The sequence below is a fragment of the Mobula hypostoma genome, chromosome 11, assembly GCF_963921235.1.
Source record: "Mobula hypostoma chromosome 11, sMobHyp1.1, whole genome shotgun sequence".
Taxonomy (NCBI): domain Eukaryota; kingdom Metazoa; phylum Chordata; class Chondrichthyes; order Myliobatiformes; family Myliobatidae; genus Mobula; species Mobula hypostoma.
Genome location: NC_086107.1, coordinates 112,486,602 through 112,503,652, shown reverse-complemented (window position 1 = coordinate 112,503,652; position 17,051 = coordinate 112,486,602). Strand labels below are relative to the sequence as shown.

General features: G+C 47.1%; 1 protein-coding gene across 7 annotated transcripts in view; it reads left to right on the top strand.

Moving 5' to 3' along the window:
* The window catches only part of LOC134354123 (potassium voltage-gated channel subfamily C member 1-like), a 232,180-nt gene that overhangs the window by 125,073 nt on the left and 90,056 nt on the right, over nucleotides 1-17,051 (top strand). The gene's annotated exons all lie outside the window — the stretch shown is intronic.

Below are 17,051 nucleotides of genomic sequence, written 5' to 3'. Positions count from 1 at the left end.
GTCTGGCTGGAGTCAATCAGAAACTAGGTCTGAACTGAGCCAGCAGACACCAGCTAGCTGCTAACTCTGGGAACATTTATCCTGAGCCCAGCGTTGACTTATACCATACATATACATAAAAAACATTTTTGCACACGTAGTTTTTTCATGCCTGCATTTACACGATCCTGTGTACACAGACTCGCACAGGAATTGAAATTTGATTGCTTTTGAATTGGCATGTCAATCACACACACAAACACACACACATACACACACACACACACACACACACACACTCACACACTCATCCTGAATGTGCTTTGAGGTTATTGAGTTGGCCGAGGGTATTTATCCTGCTTCTCCCTCCTCAGCACATTCACATCTCTGTGTGTTCACCTGCCCTTAAACATTCACCATCATCTGGGCTATTTTTCTTTCACCACCCCTCTCTCCCTCTGTCTACCTCTTCCTTCTATCTCTCTCCCCTCTCTATCTCCCCCCTCTCTATGTCTCTCCCTCTCTCCCACACTCACATTCCCTCCCTCCCTCTTCCTCTCTCTCTCACACACTCACACCCACACACAGACACACACTCACGTTCCTCCCTCCCTCTCTCTCATGCCATTTGGCCCATCAAGTCTGCTCCAGCATTTCTCGAAGGCACTCTGCCTTCAGGAAGTTGATGCAGAGTTTGCCAGTGATGACCATATCTTTAAATATTTTTTTGCTAAGTGTCCTTGCCCTAGACTCAGTGCCAGAGAAAACACCCTAACCAAACAATTGGCTGACTGCTTAGACCAATGATAAGAGCGATGCTAAAATCCTTCGCACATCCGTGTAACAAATGAACCTGGGGTTACCTTTCCAGAGCACTACACACTACGTACACGCTTGCATCCATCTGCATACTTACACGGTCATATATGGAAAGGCAAATGAGGCCCACCCACGCTCACAAGATTTCATGTATCTGTGTCACACTTTTGCAGATACTTTCATATACATACAGTGTTATAAATACACACACACACACACACACACACACACACACACCAACCCCCCTTCTGGTCAATGCATCTGCAGACTTATATGTGTTTGCACACACAATCATACCTATAAACTTAAATTCTGGACCCCATGGGCAATTAGCCGATCCTGTTTCCTACCCTGGATCTCCAGACACAGGTCTCCTTGTCCCACCCAAGATTCCCATCATTTATGCATTTAGTTATTTATTGAGAAGAGTGCAGAATAGGCTCTTCCGGCCTTTCGAGCTGCTCCGCCTGGTGATCCTTTGATATAACCCTAGCCTAACCATGGGACAATTTACAATGACCAACTAACCTACCAACCGGTACGTCTTTGGACTGTGGGAGGAAACCGGAACACCTGGAAGAAACCCACGTGATCACGGAGAGAACGTACAAACTCCTTACAGGCAATGGCGGGAATTGAACTCCTTACACGCCTGTACTGTAAAGCATTGTACTGACTGCTATGTTACCGTGCCGCCCTCACCTCCTGCTCCACAGCCACGGGCCTCATTGGATCATGGTGAATCCCCCCTTCCCTTTTGATGTCCAGCAGGAACTCCAGAGTAAGGGTGAGGCCACTCATCTTGTGCCGGACTCTCCCTGGACCTGCGCTGGGGACGCTCACCAAACTTCTGGCCCGCTCTCCCATTCCCCACTGCGCTACGGGGTGATCGTTCCCTCCTGCTGAACTCCAGATCCTCATATTTATGGACAGAGAGTGATTGTAGCTAGAAGTCAGATGGGAAAAAAAAGTCTGGGATAAGGATAACGTGGCAGGGTGGAATTCCCACTGAAGAAACTCTCCATGAGAAAGAACCTTGGCTGAAACCCCACTTTGCCAAGGAGCTCCATTTCCCCGTGAAAGGTCTCTCAACAAGCCCCATCCAGCGGGACAGCCAGCGGCTGGCGGTGCTGCGATAGCGCAACTGTCTCCCAGCTCCAGAGACCTGGGTTCGATTCCAATCTCTGCCGCCGTCTGTGTGTGGAGTTTGCACATTTTTCCAGTGACAGCGTGGGTTTCCTCTGGGTTAGACCACCGAGTCATATGGTACATCAGTACCGAAACGGGGCCTTTGGCCCATCAAGTCCATGCGAGCCTAGTTGACGTAGTCCCACTGACCTGCACCCAGACCATGTACCTATCCAAACTTTTATTAAATATTACAACTAAAACATTTCTGCTGGCAGCTCATTCCACACTCACATCACCCTCTGAGTGAAGACATTTTTCCTCATATTCCCCTAAAATATTTCACCTTCCTCCCTTAATCTATGACCCCTCGTTCTAGTCTCGCCCAACCTGAGGGGAAAGAACCTGCAAGTATTCACCCTGTCTATACACCTCATAATTTTGTATACCTCTATCAAATCTCCCCACATTCTCCTACGCTTTGGGGAACAAGGTCTTAGCCTATTCGAACTTTTCTTATAACTCAAGTACCGGCAACGAGCTTGTAAATTTGGTTATTTAGGGACACAGTGTGGTAACAGGCCCTTCCGGCCTAGTGAGTCCGCGCTGCTCAGTCCATTGAACATCCTGACCCGTACGTCTTTGGAATGTGGGAGGAAACGGGAGCGTCCGGAGGAAGCCCGCGTGGAGAACGTACAAACTCCTCTCAGACAGCAGCGGGAGTTGATCCCCAGTCGCTGGCGCTGTGATAACCGCCGCACCACCATCTTGCCCATTAGATTTTCTCTGCACTCTTTCATGCTTATTGATATCTTTCCTGCAGATCAGTAAACAGAACTGCACACAATACTCCAAAATTCCGCCTCGCTAGCGGCATCTTACACAACTCCTGTGCTCAGTGCCCTGATTTATGAAGGCCACATCCCAAAATCGTGTGGGTTGCCAGGGTGATTGGCGGCTGTAAATTGCCCCTGTGGTGTAGGTCACTGGCAGGAAAACTGGGGGAGCGCATTGGCATTTGAGAGCGAATAGATTACTGGGAAATAAGTGAGTGAATGGAATTGATAGGATTGCTCTGAGTGCTGGCACGGAATTGATGGGCTGAACGGCCTCCTTCTCTACCACCGGGGAATACGTGTAAGCAACCCGGAAAAGCCCACCATCTTCCATTCCACCATCCCCACTCCCCTGATCCAAACTCAAAAGGTCAGGACTCCCTGTGGCTCACCAGACAGATCTGCTTCGGAAGCCCAAGTGTTGGACCCACTCTCTGGCCCACAGCCATCGCACCACTCAAATTCATCATTCAATATCTGCTAAAGTCGCGATTGGCAGCGATGGGGAGCTGAAATTAATACATCGTTTCTCAAAATAAGATTAGCATAAAAAGGATATAACATATATAAATCTGTTGAACTCTCTTGGGACCTTATACGAGAGGTAGAATTACATCTGAATTTTTTTCTTGTAACTACACGGGGGAAGGATTTGAAACATTATACCGATCTATAAATAAAATCAAAAGGATGTTTTTAGACTATCAGCGGGTATCCAGGAGACTTGAGTAATGTATCGAGATATATGGCACCTTCACTCTGAGGTCATCGCCAAGGACCCTTCTGGAGGTTAACAACCAGAGACAAGGAGGCATTCAGCACGTGAGCTGGAATGAAGGCTTTCACCCACTCAACCATCACATAATCTTTGACATCCTCCTGTCTTCAATGTGTGCACCATTGCTTTCCTGTCCTGGGTTAGAAGGGTGCGGGGCACGATAAGGGTAATGAGGTTGAAAAGCAGATACAGTGAAGCAGCGGACAGATACAATCGGAGAGAAACCTTCACCTCGCGGAATCAGTGAAATTAGTCACTCGCTGAGGATTTATCAACATGATTTGATAATGTCAATTGTTAGACACCCGCTGAGCAGAGGTGGTAGGATTTATGAACGTGATTTGATAATGTTAATCGTTAGTCACTCGCTGAGCAGAAGTTAGGTTTATCATTGTGAGCCTTGTCATGTTCCAGATTTGGAAAGCCAACACCCTCCCTGTCCCTGTACTTCCCAATCACACCTGGGTGTCCCGACCAACCCGTGTGTAATGTGCAGGCAGGCTCGAGGATCCAATGAGTGAAGTAGAAGAGCCACGCGCGCCAAAAGCTGAGGAACGCAGCAGGCCAGGCAGCGTCCAGGGAAATGAATAAACGGTCGACGTTTCGGGATGAGACCCTTCTTCAGGAAAGGAAAGGAAGGGGAGGGGTCAGAGTAAAAAAGTGGGGGAAAGGTGGGGGATGAAGCACAAGGTGGCAGGTGATATGCGAAACTGGGAGAGGGGGAGGTGGTCAGGTAAAGAGCTGGGAAGTTGATTGGTGAAAGAGATAAAGGGCTGGAGGAGGAGGAATCTGATAGAAGAGGATAGAAGTCCGTGCTCCTCCCTGTTCCCTTTCTTCCACAGTCTTCTGTCCTCTCCTATCAGATTCCCCCTTCTCCAGCCCTTTATCTCTGTCACCAATCAACTTCCCAGCTCTTTGATTCAACCCGCCCCCTCTCCCGGTTCCACCTATCACCTGCCACCTTGTACTTCTTCCTCCCCTCCCCCCAGCTTCTCACTCTGACCTCTTCCCTTCCTTTTCCAGTCCTGAGGAAGGGTCTCGGCCCGAAACATCGACTGTTTACTCTTCTCCGTAGATGCTGCCTGGCCTGCTGTGTACCTCCAGCATTTTGGGTGTGTTGCAGTGACACAGAGGACACAGGTTTAAAATGAGCACGTTAACTATTTATTTAAAAATGAACAGTGTAACACTAGGCAAGAGTTTGCCTAAACTACCCAAAGCCACAATAGTGGACATTCAGTTGCCCTTTAATTGAACGGGTAATCCATTAAATCTCCCCAAATTATAAGATCAAAGAACTAAACATGCTACAAATGAATACTTAACTAAACAATTGCGGGGGTCCATCTATGTCTGCAGCGCTCTTTCCCAATGGTCCTTCAGCGCTGGTGATGACTTCGGCCAGAGGCGGGGCCTGGGGATGGAAGGAAAAGAGACCGAGCCTCCCTCACGTGCTATTCTTATACTCCCGAGGCACCCGGAACTAGAAATCAGTGCTGAGGCGTGCAAAACATCCAACGGGAAAGACCGGGCACATCCTTTAAATGGGCCAATCAATGACCGACATGGTGGAAGTGATCTTTGACCAGCAAATAAGCCAAACCCCCCACCCCCCCCACTTGACACCATGTCTGTCTGTCGTATTTCTCCTCTCCCCCTCAACCCCACCTGCAACCATCAATCGCCATAGTCGCCTGCTGCTCTGTCTTGACTGGCGGTTATTCCTGACTTCCTCAGGTGTCGCAAGGACAAGTGATGCTGGCTCTGTTCATCGTGAGGGAGAAAGGGCTGACTTTCTATAGCACCTTACCCATCCCTTTCTAGACATCCTAAAGACCCTACAGCCAATGCAGTACTCGTTAAAACGTGGTCGCCAGTTAACGCACGGTGCGATCCCACAAGCTTGGGATCACACTGTGCATTAACCAAGATCAACCTAGTAATGCACAGACAGCCTGTTTCCTTGGCTGATAGGCTTTGAATCAGGACATAGGGATAACTCCTGGTCTTCTCTTCGACCTGCACATCTTCCTGCGTTCACTTCAGAGAAGTGACAAGTTCTTGACTTAGCTTCTCTGCAAAAAGACGGCACTACCAACAGTACAGCACTCCCTTGGTAATACGCAGAATAAGAATCAGGTTTAATATCATCGGCATACATCGTGAAATATGTTGTTTTGCACTTGCAGTTCATTGCAATACATAATAATAAAACAATCATAAATCATAATAATTAAATATAAAAATTAAATTCAATAAGTAGTGCAAAAAGAGAGGTAAGAATACTTAGTATTGTGTTCAGTTATGGTGAACTCATTATAGAAAGGATGTGGAAGCTTTAGAAAGGGTGCAGAGGAGATTTACCAGGATGCTGCCTGGATTAGAGAGCATGTCTTATGAGGAACAATGAAACCATGAACACTAGCTCAATATTCTTTTTTCCCTCTCTTGCTGCACTACTTACTCTCTTAGATAGATACATGGAGCTTAGAAAAATAGAGGGCGATGCGATACGGAAATTCTAGGCAGTTTCTAGAGTAGATTACATGGTCGGCACAACATTGTGGGCCGAAGGGCCTGTAATGTGCTGTAGGTTTCCATGTTCTGTGTTCTATATACTTACTTAATTTAATTTTCTTTTATTTACATATAATTATAGCAAATTATAGTTATTATTTTATATTGCTGGGGCTTTTCCCTTCAGAGTGAAGGAGGATGAGACATGACTTGATAGAGGTGTAGGAGAGGCATAGAGAATCAGAATCCGGTTTAATATCACTGGCACACTGTATGTTGTGAAATATGTCGTTTTGTGGCAGCAGTACATTGCAATACATCATAATAGGAACTGTAATTAATTCCAATAAGAAGTTTGTATTAAAGAAAGAAATTTAAATTAAATAAGTAGTGGGAAAAGAGAGGGGGAAGAACACTGAGGTAGTGTTCGTGGGTTCATTGTCCATTCAGTAATCTGACTGCGGAGGGGAAGAAGCTGTTCCTGAAACATTGAGTGTGTTTCTTCAGGCTCCTGTACCTTCTCCGTGATGGTAGCATTGAGAAGAGGGCATGTTCTGGCTGATGGGGGCCCTCAATGATGGATGCTGCCTTTTTGAGGCATCCCCTTTTGAAGGCGCCCTGGATGCTGGGGTGGCCAGTGTCCATGGTGGAGCTGGTTGGGTTGACAACTTTCTGCAGCTGCTTCATGGAGAACCTCCCAAAGTTATAAACACAAAATCCTCCACTCCGTCTGCCACCACAGACAGGATCTCCCGGTTGCCACCCACTTCAACTCTGCTTCCTATTCCCATTCGGATATGTTCGTACATGACCTCCTCTACTGCCATGATGAGGCTAAACTTAGGTTGGAGGAGCAACACTTCATATACCATCTGGGTAGTCTCCAGCCCCTTGGTATGAACATACTTGGTACCAAGTTCCGGTAATTCCCTCCCCCTCCCTTCCCCTATCCCTATTTCACTCTGCCCCCTCCCCCAGCTGCCTATCACCTCCCTCATGGTTCCACCTCCTTCTACTACCCATTGTGTTTTCCCCTATTCCTTCTTCACCTTTCCTGCCTATCACCTCCCTGCTTCCCCTCCCCCACCCCTTTATCTTTCCCCTTACTGGTTTTTCACCTGGAACCTACCAGCCTTCTCCTTCCCATCCTCCCTCCACCTTCTTTATAGGGCCTCTGCCCCCTCCCTCTACAGTCCTGACGAAGGGTTCCAGCCCGAAACGTTGACTGATCGTTTCCACGGACGCTGCCCGACCTGCTGAGTTCCTCCAGTGTGTTGTGAGTGTTGCTTTCATCCAAAGTTTTATATGTTCATGTCTCTGATATGGGATCTGAACCAATATCCCAGCTGCCATAGATTTGTTGCAGAAGACGTTGATACTAAGTATGCCAAAGAAAGGGAAGATTAGATCTAAAGGGAAGATGGATTAAGGAGACCTGGTTTGGACACCTTCAGAGTAGTCTACTTATTGAGTGATCTTTGATTCCTAATTTGGAAGACAAGTGGGGCAGGCTGGGGGGGGGACAATTGCCATTAGAATATTCTCTCATTAAGCTAGGGGTTACCACAAAGATTTTCCAACAGACTTGAGCACCGGGGCATGCGATTGGTGTGGAAGTGTGCCTCTCTGGTAAACAAATGTGTGCGTCAGGCGGGGGCACTGCCTGATTAAATCTGTTTTCCGGATCTTGACATCATTGGCAAGGAAAGAAAATGCTGGAAACACTCAGCAGGTCAGGCAGTGTCCGTGGAGAGAGCAACAGAGTTAATACTTAGGTCAACTGCCTTGTGTCAGCTTTTATTGCCCAGGAATTGAATGGCTCACAGGGGCAATTAAACCAGCTACATGGGGCTGATCTGGATTTGGTAACTGGTTTGTTATTGTTACGTGTACTGAGATACAGTGAGTGATGTTACAAGCCATCCAGGTGGATCATTTCAAACATGAGAACTTCAAGCAATGCGAAGGGAAAAGCAATGACAGAGTACAGAATATATACTTTGTGGCCTCTTTATCAGCTACCTCCTGTACCTAATAAAGAGGCCAGTGAGTGTATGTTCCTGGTCTTCTGTTGCTGTAGCCCATCCACTTCAAGGTTTGATATGGTGTACATTCAGAGATGCTCTCCTACAAACCACTGTTGTAACGTGTGGTTATCTGAGTTACATAGAAACATAGAAACATAGAAAATAGGTGCAGGAGTAGGCCATTTGGCCCTTCGAGCCTGCACCGCCATTTATTATGATCATGGCTGATCATCCAACTCAGAACCCCGCCCCAGCCTTCCCTCCATACCCCCTGATCCCCGTAGCCACAAGGGCCATATCTAACTCCCTCTTAAATATAGCCAATGAACTGGCCTCAACTGTTTCCTGTGGCAGAGAATTCCACAGATTCACCACTCTCTGTGTGAAGAAGTTTTTCCTAATCTCGGTCCTAAAAGGCTTCCCCTTTATCCTCAAACTGTGGCCCCTCCTTCTGGACTTCCCCAACATCGGAAGCAACCTTCCTGCATCTAGCCTGTCCAATCCCTTTAGGATTTTATACGTTTCAATCAGATCCCCCCTCAATCTTCTAAATTCCAACGAGTACAAGCCCAGTTCATCCAGTCTTTCTTCATATGAAAGTCCTGCCATCCCAAGAATCAATCTGGTGAACCTTCTTTGTACTCCCTCTATGGCAAGGATGTCTTTCCTCAGATTAGGGGACCAAAACTGCACACAATACTCCACGTGTGGTCTCACCAAGGCCTTGCAAAACTGCAGTAGTACCTCCCTGCTCCTGTACTCGAATCCTCTCGCTATAAATGCCAGCATACCATTCGCCTTTTTCACCGCCTGCTGTACCTGCATGCCCACTTTCAATGACTGGTGTATAATGACACCCAGGTCTAGTTGCACCTCCCCTTTTCTTAATCGGCCACCATTCAGATAATAATCTGTTTTCCTATTTTTGCCACCAAAGTGGATAACTTCACATTTATCCACATTAAATTGCATCTGCCATGAATTTGCCCACTCACCCAACCTGTCCAAGTCACTCTGCATCCTCTTAGCATCCTCCTCACAGCTAACACTGCCACCCAGCTTCGTGTCATCCGCAAACTTGGAGATGCTGCATTTAATTCCCTCATCCAAGTCATTAATATATATTGTAAACAACTGGGGTCCCAGCACTGAGCCTTGCAGTACCCCACTAGTCACCGCCTGCCATTCTGAAAAGGTTCCGTTTATTCCCACTCTTTGCTTCCTGTCTGCTAACTAATTCTCCATCCACATCAATACCTTACCCCCAATACCGTGTGCTTTAAGTTTGCACACTAATCTCCTGTGTGGGACCTTGTCAAAAGCCTTTTGAAAATCCAAATATACCACATCCACTGGTTCTCCCCTATCCACTCTACTAGTTACATCCTCAAAAAATTCTATGAGATTTGTCAGACATGAGTTTCCTTTCACAAATCCATGCTGACTTTGTCCGATGATTTCACCGCTTTCCAAATGTGCTGTTATCACATCTTTGATAACTGACTCCAGCAGTTACCCCACCACCGACGTTAGGCTAACCAGTCTATAACTCCCCGGTTTCTCTCTCTCTCCTTTTTTAAAAAGTGGGGTTACATTAGCCACCCTCCAATCCTCAGGAACTAGTCCAGAATCTAATGAGTTTTGAAAAGTTATCACTAATGCATCCACTATTTCCTGGGCTACTTCCTTAAGCACTCTAGGATGCAGACCATCTGGCCCTGGGGATTTATCTGCCTTCAATCCCTTCAATTTACCTAACACCACTTCCCTACTAACATGTATTTCGCTCAGTTCCTCCATCTCACTGGACCCTCTGTCCCCTACTATTTCTGGAAGATTATTTATGTCCTCCTTAGTGAAGACAGAACCAAAGTAATTATTCAATTGGTCTGCCATGTCCTTGCTCCCCATAATCAATTCACCTGTTTCTGTCTGTAGGGGACCTACATTTGTCTTTACCAGTCTTTTACTGTCACCTTCCTGTCAGCTTGAACCAGTCTGCCCATCTCCTCTGACCTCCCTCATTAACAAGGCATTTTCACCCACAAAACTGCTGCTCACTGGATGTTTTTTTAAAATTTCTCCCACCATTCTCTGTAAACTCTAGAGACGGGCAGTGTGTGAAAATCCCAGGAGATCAGCCATTTCTGAGATACTCAAACCACCCCATCTGGCACCAACAATCATTACACGGTCAAAGTCACTTAGATCACATTTCTTTCCCCATTCTGATGTTTGGTCTGAACAACAACTGAACCTCTTGACCATGTCTGCATGCTTTTATGCATTGAGTTGCTGCCACATGATTGGCTGGTTAGATATTTGCATTAACGAGCAGGTGTATCTCATAGAGAGGCCACTGAGAATGTGCAGTGCGAGTAGACAACAAGATGCAAGGACCTTGACGAAGTAGATAGTGAAGTCAGGAGTTCATCGTACAGAGGTCTGTTCAAAAGTCTTATAGCAGAGGCTGTCCTTGAGCCTAGTGATGTGATTTTTAAAAACGTTTTTGTATCTTCTGCCCAATAGGAGAAGGGAGAAAGAGGTTGGCTATTGTGGGAGGGGTCCTTGATTATGTGATAGGTACCAACTTATAACAGGTCAGGTCAGCTAAGGTGAGCAGATTTCCTTTCCTGAAGGACATCAGAGTGATGAATTCATACAGTCCTGGATAGAAGCAGGCTCTTTCGCCCATCGGGTCCATGCTGACCTGGTCTTCTGCCTAGTGCCATCTACCTGTAGTCAGACCATAGCCTTCCTTACCTCTGTCATCCATGTACTTATCCAAACTTTTCTTGAAGTTTACAACTGAGCCCACATTTACTTATTTAGAGATAGAGTAGAGTGCAGAACAGAGCCGAGCTGCCCCACTACCCCGCTATTCGCTTGCTTACTGCCCGTTACGCCTCTGGTGTTTAGGGTCCTCCATCTGTGGCGGTGTTCAGGGCTTCCTCTGTAGTCTGTAGCTTCCTCTCGGTTTTCAGTACTGTCCAGGTGGAGAATAAGGAATACTGTCACATGTAGAAGGATTCTTCATTGCTGTTTCTGTAACAATTTTGTTTTACCAGTCAGGGTTGTTGGTCCTGGGCTGAACCCCCTGAACCTGAAGGACCGGTGGGCCACTATTAGTCCGGCCTCTAACCTTTGACCTGTTTGGCATGGGTGACCCCAACAAGAGCCAAAGCATCAAGCCCTGGATCCAGCCAACATAGCTCTCCGGGTCACTGATGCAAGCAAGCCTCCAAACCATGACAAGAGTGTGGTCCTGTTGGCGGCCACCTACTTAACACCAGCCTAATCACTGGACAATTTACAGTGGCCAATTAACCTACTAACCAGAACATCTTTGGACTGTGGGAGGAAACCCACGCGGTCAAACTCCTAACTACCACTTCTATTGCCAGCTCATTCCACACTCGCACCACCCTCCGAATGAAAAAAGTCCCCCTTCAGGTTCCCCTTAAATATCTGACCTTGCACCCTAAACCTATGACCTGCAGTTCTAGTCTCACCCAACCTGGAACGAATTTTACAATGATCGGCATTAGTATTGTCAATGATTTTGTGAATTCTAGATTATTAGCTGGTTTTGAACCGAGTTCCTTACAGAGCCCTGACAGCTGGGTTTCTGATCTGTTAATTTAACCACTGAGTCGCTTACCAAGATACCTGTTCCGATCCTGCCCATTGGATGTTACACTTGGATTCTGAGTGGTGATATAAATAGCCCAGAATTCCCACTTCAGAATTCCGAGTGTCAGGATGCGAATGAGCTGGAATTATTTGGTACTGTACTTCCTTGATAATGCATTCAGCAGCCTGCAAACATAGAGCATGGGAACAGGCCCTTGGCTCATCGAGCTCTCATTTATTCTCATCCCGAACTGATCCTTTATTGCTTCCATGTTTCAACTACCCCCTGGTCCTACCACTCACCCACATACTCGGGGTAATTAATGGGGAGAACGTACAAACTCCTTACAGGCAGTGGTGGGAATTGAACTCAGGTCACCTGTCACCTGTATTGTAAATCATTGTGCTAACCACTATTATAAGATTCTTGAAGACAACTCATAAAATAAAGACAAACTTTTGATTTCTCAATCGACCTTGTCAGGGCTTTTTCACCTTCTTTGTCTACCATTCTCTGTAACTGTGACACTATGTTTAGTATTCTCTTATCGCTCTTCACTTTGTACCGCCTTGATGTTTGGAATGATGTATCTGGATGGCACGTAAGTGAAGCTTCTCACTGTATCTCAGTACGTGAGACAACTGTAAGCCAATCACCAATATGTTGTCTTCAATGCCAACCTCTTTCCAAAACCATCCTCCCTACCCTCCGTGAGCTGATGCACCCTCTCTCCCCTCAATAATCTCTCCCTACTCTACCAACTACCGTTTGGATCCTCTTCTCGGATGGATAGAAAAGATCCCAAGGGACCATTTCAAACAGCAGGGAATCAGGAGCCTCCAACAAAATAACTAAAAAGAAAGGACCATGAGAAATCCCTAGAAACCCTGGGTATCATTGGGTGGCTGATTATGGGATCTTGCACAGTTTGATTTCTGTGTTTCCTACTTTACAACTGTGAGCTCTTCCCAGAGATACTAAATTGACCACACAGTGTTCTTGCATGCCCCGGGTTGCTTTTTAAAAATATATTGCTTTTCTACAATGCCTATGTCACGTACCCTGTAACTGGGTTGCCAAACCAGCAGAAATGGATCACTCAGTTGGAGTCTGGAGTACTAGAACTAAGAAAGTTTTATTAAAGAAACAAGCAACACAGTAATCGAAAGGATAATAAATGCAACAATTCAACAATGATAACCACACATGTGCACAGAATTAAGATAACAGAATCAATCAAGCTCTATCGTTGTCTAGGGGTAAATGACCAATTTCAAAATGACTCAAAGTTCAGTCCAGTTTGTAGTTCAGTTCGCAGTAATCGTTGCCATGGCGGTGGACAACGTGGGGGAAGAGAGAGATAGAATAGGAACAACTCATCATTCAGAACGGCTTCACTCACAGACCAGCGAGATGGCTCACAAACAGCTTTTGGGCGGGTCCTTGGTGATGTCACCTGAGGTCACCGACTGTGACCCCTCCTCCAGATGCGGTCGATCCTCTGCAGTGAACCCGGCACCCAGGCAAGGGCGGACACACACCGGGTTCCCGCTGATCGTACCTTTCCACCCTGGCCGTTGTCTGGTACTTCCCACCGACTCGTGAGAGGCGCACCGCTTCCAGGGTCTCGTTACCTCGGGTGGCGTGTGTGTCTGTCTTAGCGAACCTGTCCCTTTTTATCCCCCTGCTGGGGTATCGCCTGTCCATCACTTCAAACAGTTCAGGGCTCAAAGGGGGGAGCCGCTCCAGACAGCTCTTCCTCCCACATCCCTTCATTACACATCTCCAGACGCTGCTCCATTGTTCCTTATCTCTCCTTCCCCTGAGGGCAGGTGGCAGACCAACTGCTGATGCCACTGATGCTAGCCCAGGCCAGCAAACATCTTAATTTTATGTGTATTCTCGTAACACTTCCCCCCTTTAAGGATTTTTACCGGGAGGTAAAAATTACAAACATGACTACATTATCTGATACATACACAATATACATCTTTAACAGTTATTTAGCTAATACAGAGAATTTGAAATTGTCAACACCTTGACAGACAGTCATCACATTTTCTGTTCCTTTTACACGTGTTATTAATAATCCCTTAGACCAGGCTCCAACTCAGCAAACTTCATAGTGGCCAAAAACACTGATGAATTGCGACCAATGTAACCTCTCATTTGGTTTTGTCCCGGACCACAACAACAAGGGTCGTCCCATTCCGACTCAATTTTCCCTCGCAAGGGCTTAGTAGGAGGGGGACGGGTATTGACCGCAGAGTTATTGCAAAACTTCCTGCAGTACCCCACCATCTCCAAAAGCCTTCTGAGGGCCCTCTTGTCTGTCGGGGTTGGGAGGTCAGCGATAGCCTGCACTGTAGCTTGCATCACTGCCAGCTGCCCCTGTGTCACCACAATTCCCAGGTAAGTGACCTTCGTGTGGCCGAATTCATTTTTTCCAAGGCTCACTATCACGCTGGCTTCAGACAGCCGTATTAAATTGCCAATACACACCTCTGTGTTCATCAGCCCTTTAGTCACTGAATTACTCGAAAAATATGGGTGTTGTTTGCTTGGCTGCCCTATTGTAACCACAATCACCCAACGTCCCAGTTCTTTGCATTTCCTCGGGACAATCAAACACATAGGTGCGAGTCGTTTAATTACTCCTTCGGGGATTAAGGGAGAGACCTTATCAGTAGACCTGGCCAAAAGAATAGCCTTCTCCCATCTGACCGATCCCATCCTAATCTTTTCAAAATGGTTTTTTCCTCTTAGCAGGGGGCCCCTAGCTTCATTGATTTCCACGCTAACACCGACTAGGTTTGTTAGCATATCAAAAGCCGGTGACCGTCTCAGTTCGCGTCGGTCATGATCAATAACATTCTTCCCCCTGGGCAGCCGGTAAATCTCTTTCATGATTCCACCAACTGTTTCCCCCAGCACCGCAAAATGTCCACCGGGGGGTACCTCGTGGGCCATGTTAAAAACCTCATCCCCGTAACTCTTTTGCACCACCCCCCACTCCTCATCTGCGGATGCTGTACTTGATTTCCCTTTCTTCCTTAGCACTTCCTCATCCGCACAATAGCTTGTCAAGGCTGTGTCAGAGAGAGCGGTCTCGGCAAAAACCATCAGCCCCTCGTCTCGCTCCTGCGTCTGCACAAATTCTTTCCTGGCTACTGCTACGTCCGTCCCAGCTCCCTCACTACCTCTTATCTCACTACACCCTGTCTCATACAAGGTTGGCAGAAATGTTTCAGCCAAATTCACCATCGCGGGCGGGGCCTCCATGCTGGCAGGCTGACCCGTCAATCTCACGACTGGGAACACGATCCCTCCGGCGATGTCATTACCGAGCAAGACTTCCACGTCTTTCATCGGTAATTCGGACCTCACCCCAATCGTGACTAGTCCAGAGACCAGGTTGCTCTGTAAATGTATCTGGTGCAAAGGGACTGACTCTGTCCCTTCCCCAACACCTTTGACCTCTACCTCCCCAGTCTGGGTCTCTGAGCTAAACTCTAATACACTCTTCAGTATTAGTGACTGACACGCTCCCGTGTCTCTCCAGATCCGCACTGGAACTGGTTTTAACCCCTCCTTCACTGACACCAATCCGGCCAAGATAAACCTCTCGCGCCCTTCCTGGACTTTTTCAGACCTGTCCTTCCCTAGCGGTTCGCTTAACAGCTCAATACAGCCATTCAAAATTTCCGCTTTTCCTTTCCCCGTCTCCTTTCTTGGGGCAAAGCACCTGGACGCAAAGTGTCCGACTTTCCCACAATTATAACAGACGACCCCAGGAGACTTCCTACCAGGCTGCTCCCGGTCTACCTTATCCTTTTCACTAGTCCCCGGCTTACTTTCTGACTTTTCCGGCGGACTCTCCCCGCCGTCCTGACTACCCTTCTGGTAGCCTTTACTCGGGGCAAACTTCATTTTATGCGTCAAAGCATACTCATCCGCTAACTTAGCAGTTGCGGCTAACGTGGCTGCCTCTTTCTCATCGAGGTAGGGTCTCATACCCTCAGGGACACAACCTTTAAACTGCTCAATCAGAATCAGCTGCAGCAGTCTGTCATAATCCCCCTCTACCCCTTTCGAGGCGCACCAACGCTCACAATATGTTTGCATCTCACGAGCAAACTCCAAATACGTGCGGTCCCACCGCTTCCTCGCATTCCGGAACCTCTGCCGGTATGCCTCCGGGACCAACTCATAAATCCTGAGGATGGCCTCCTTCACCACCTCATACTTCTGGGCATCTTCCGCGGATAAAGCGGAGTAAGCTTGTTGGGCTTTCCCTTTCAGTACACTCTGAAGTAAAACAACCCACTTATCCCTCGGCCAGTCCTGACTTATAGCTACTTTTTCGAAGTGGAGAAAGTACCGATCCACATCGGTATCGTCAAATGGGGGAACCAGCCTAACCTCCTGGGTCGCCCGGAACCCTCCACCTTGGTTCGGCACGAGCCCCTGCTCGGCCCTTATCTTTAACTTCTCCAGCTCAAATTCCCTTTCCCTCTGTTTCTCCTCTCTCTCCAACTGTCTGTCCCTCTCTCTCTCTTCTCTCTCCAACTGTCTTTCTCTCTCTTGCCTTTCTACCTCTTTCTCTCTCTCCCGCCTTTCTAACTCTCTCTCTTTCTCCTGCCTTTCTAACTCTCTCTCTTTCTCCTGCCTTTCTAACTCTCTCTCTTTCTCCTGCCTTTCTAACTCTCTCTCTTTCTCCTGCCTTTCTAACTGCCGTACCCGGAACTCGTGCTCGAGTCTCAGTTTTTCAAGCTGTACCTGTACCGCGTCTCCAGCAGGTTTTTCAATAGACACCACCCCCAGCTCACCTTGGGGAAACACACCTTTAGATACATAGTGCTCTACAATAGCTCTGTGTATCTCCTCTCTCCTCATTGTCGACTTCACCTTAGCAAGATTCACCCGTTTGGCCACAGCTATCAATTCCGATTTCCTGGCATCCTCTAATGCCTCCAAGGTCGGCGCCTTTATAAATTCCTCAACCTCCATTTCTGCTGTTTGTCTTTTCTTTCTTTCGGGAATTTTAACCCAATCAATTTACTCCGTCCCAAATTTAGCGTTCAAAATCGCGGACGAGAACCCCACTTATGTTACGTACCCCGTAACTGGGTTGCCAAACCAGCAGAAATGGATCACTCAGTTGGAGTCTGGAGTACTAGAACTAAGAAAGTTTTATTAAAGAAACAAGCAACACAGTAATCGAAAGGATAATAAATGCAACAATTCAACAATGATAACCACACATGTGCACAGAATTAAGATAACAGCATCAATCAAGCTCTATCGTTGTCTAGGGGTAAATGACCAATTTC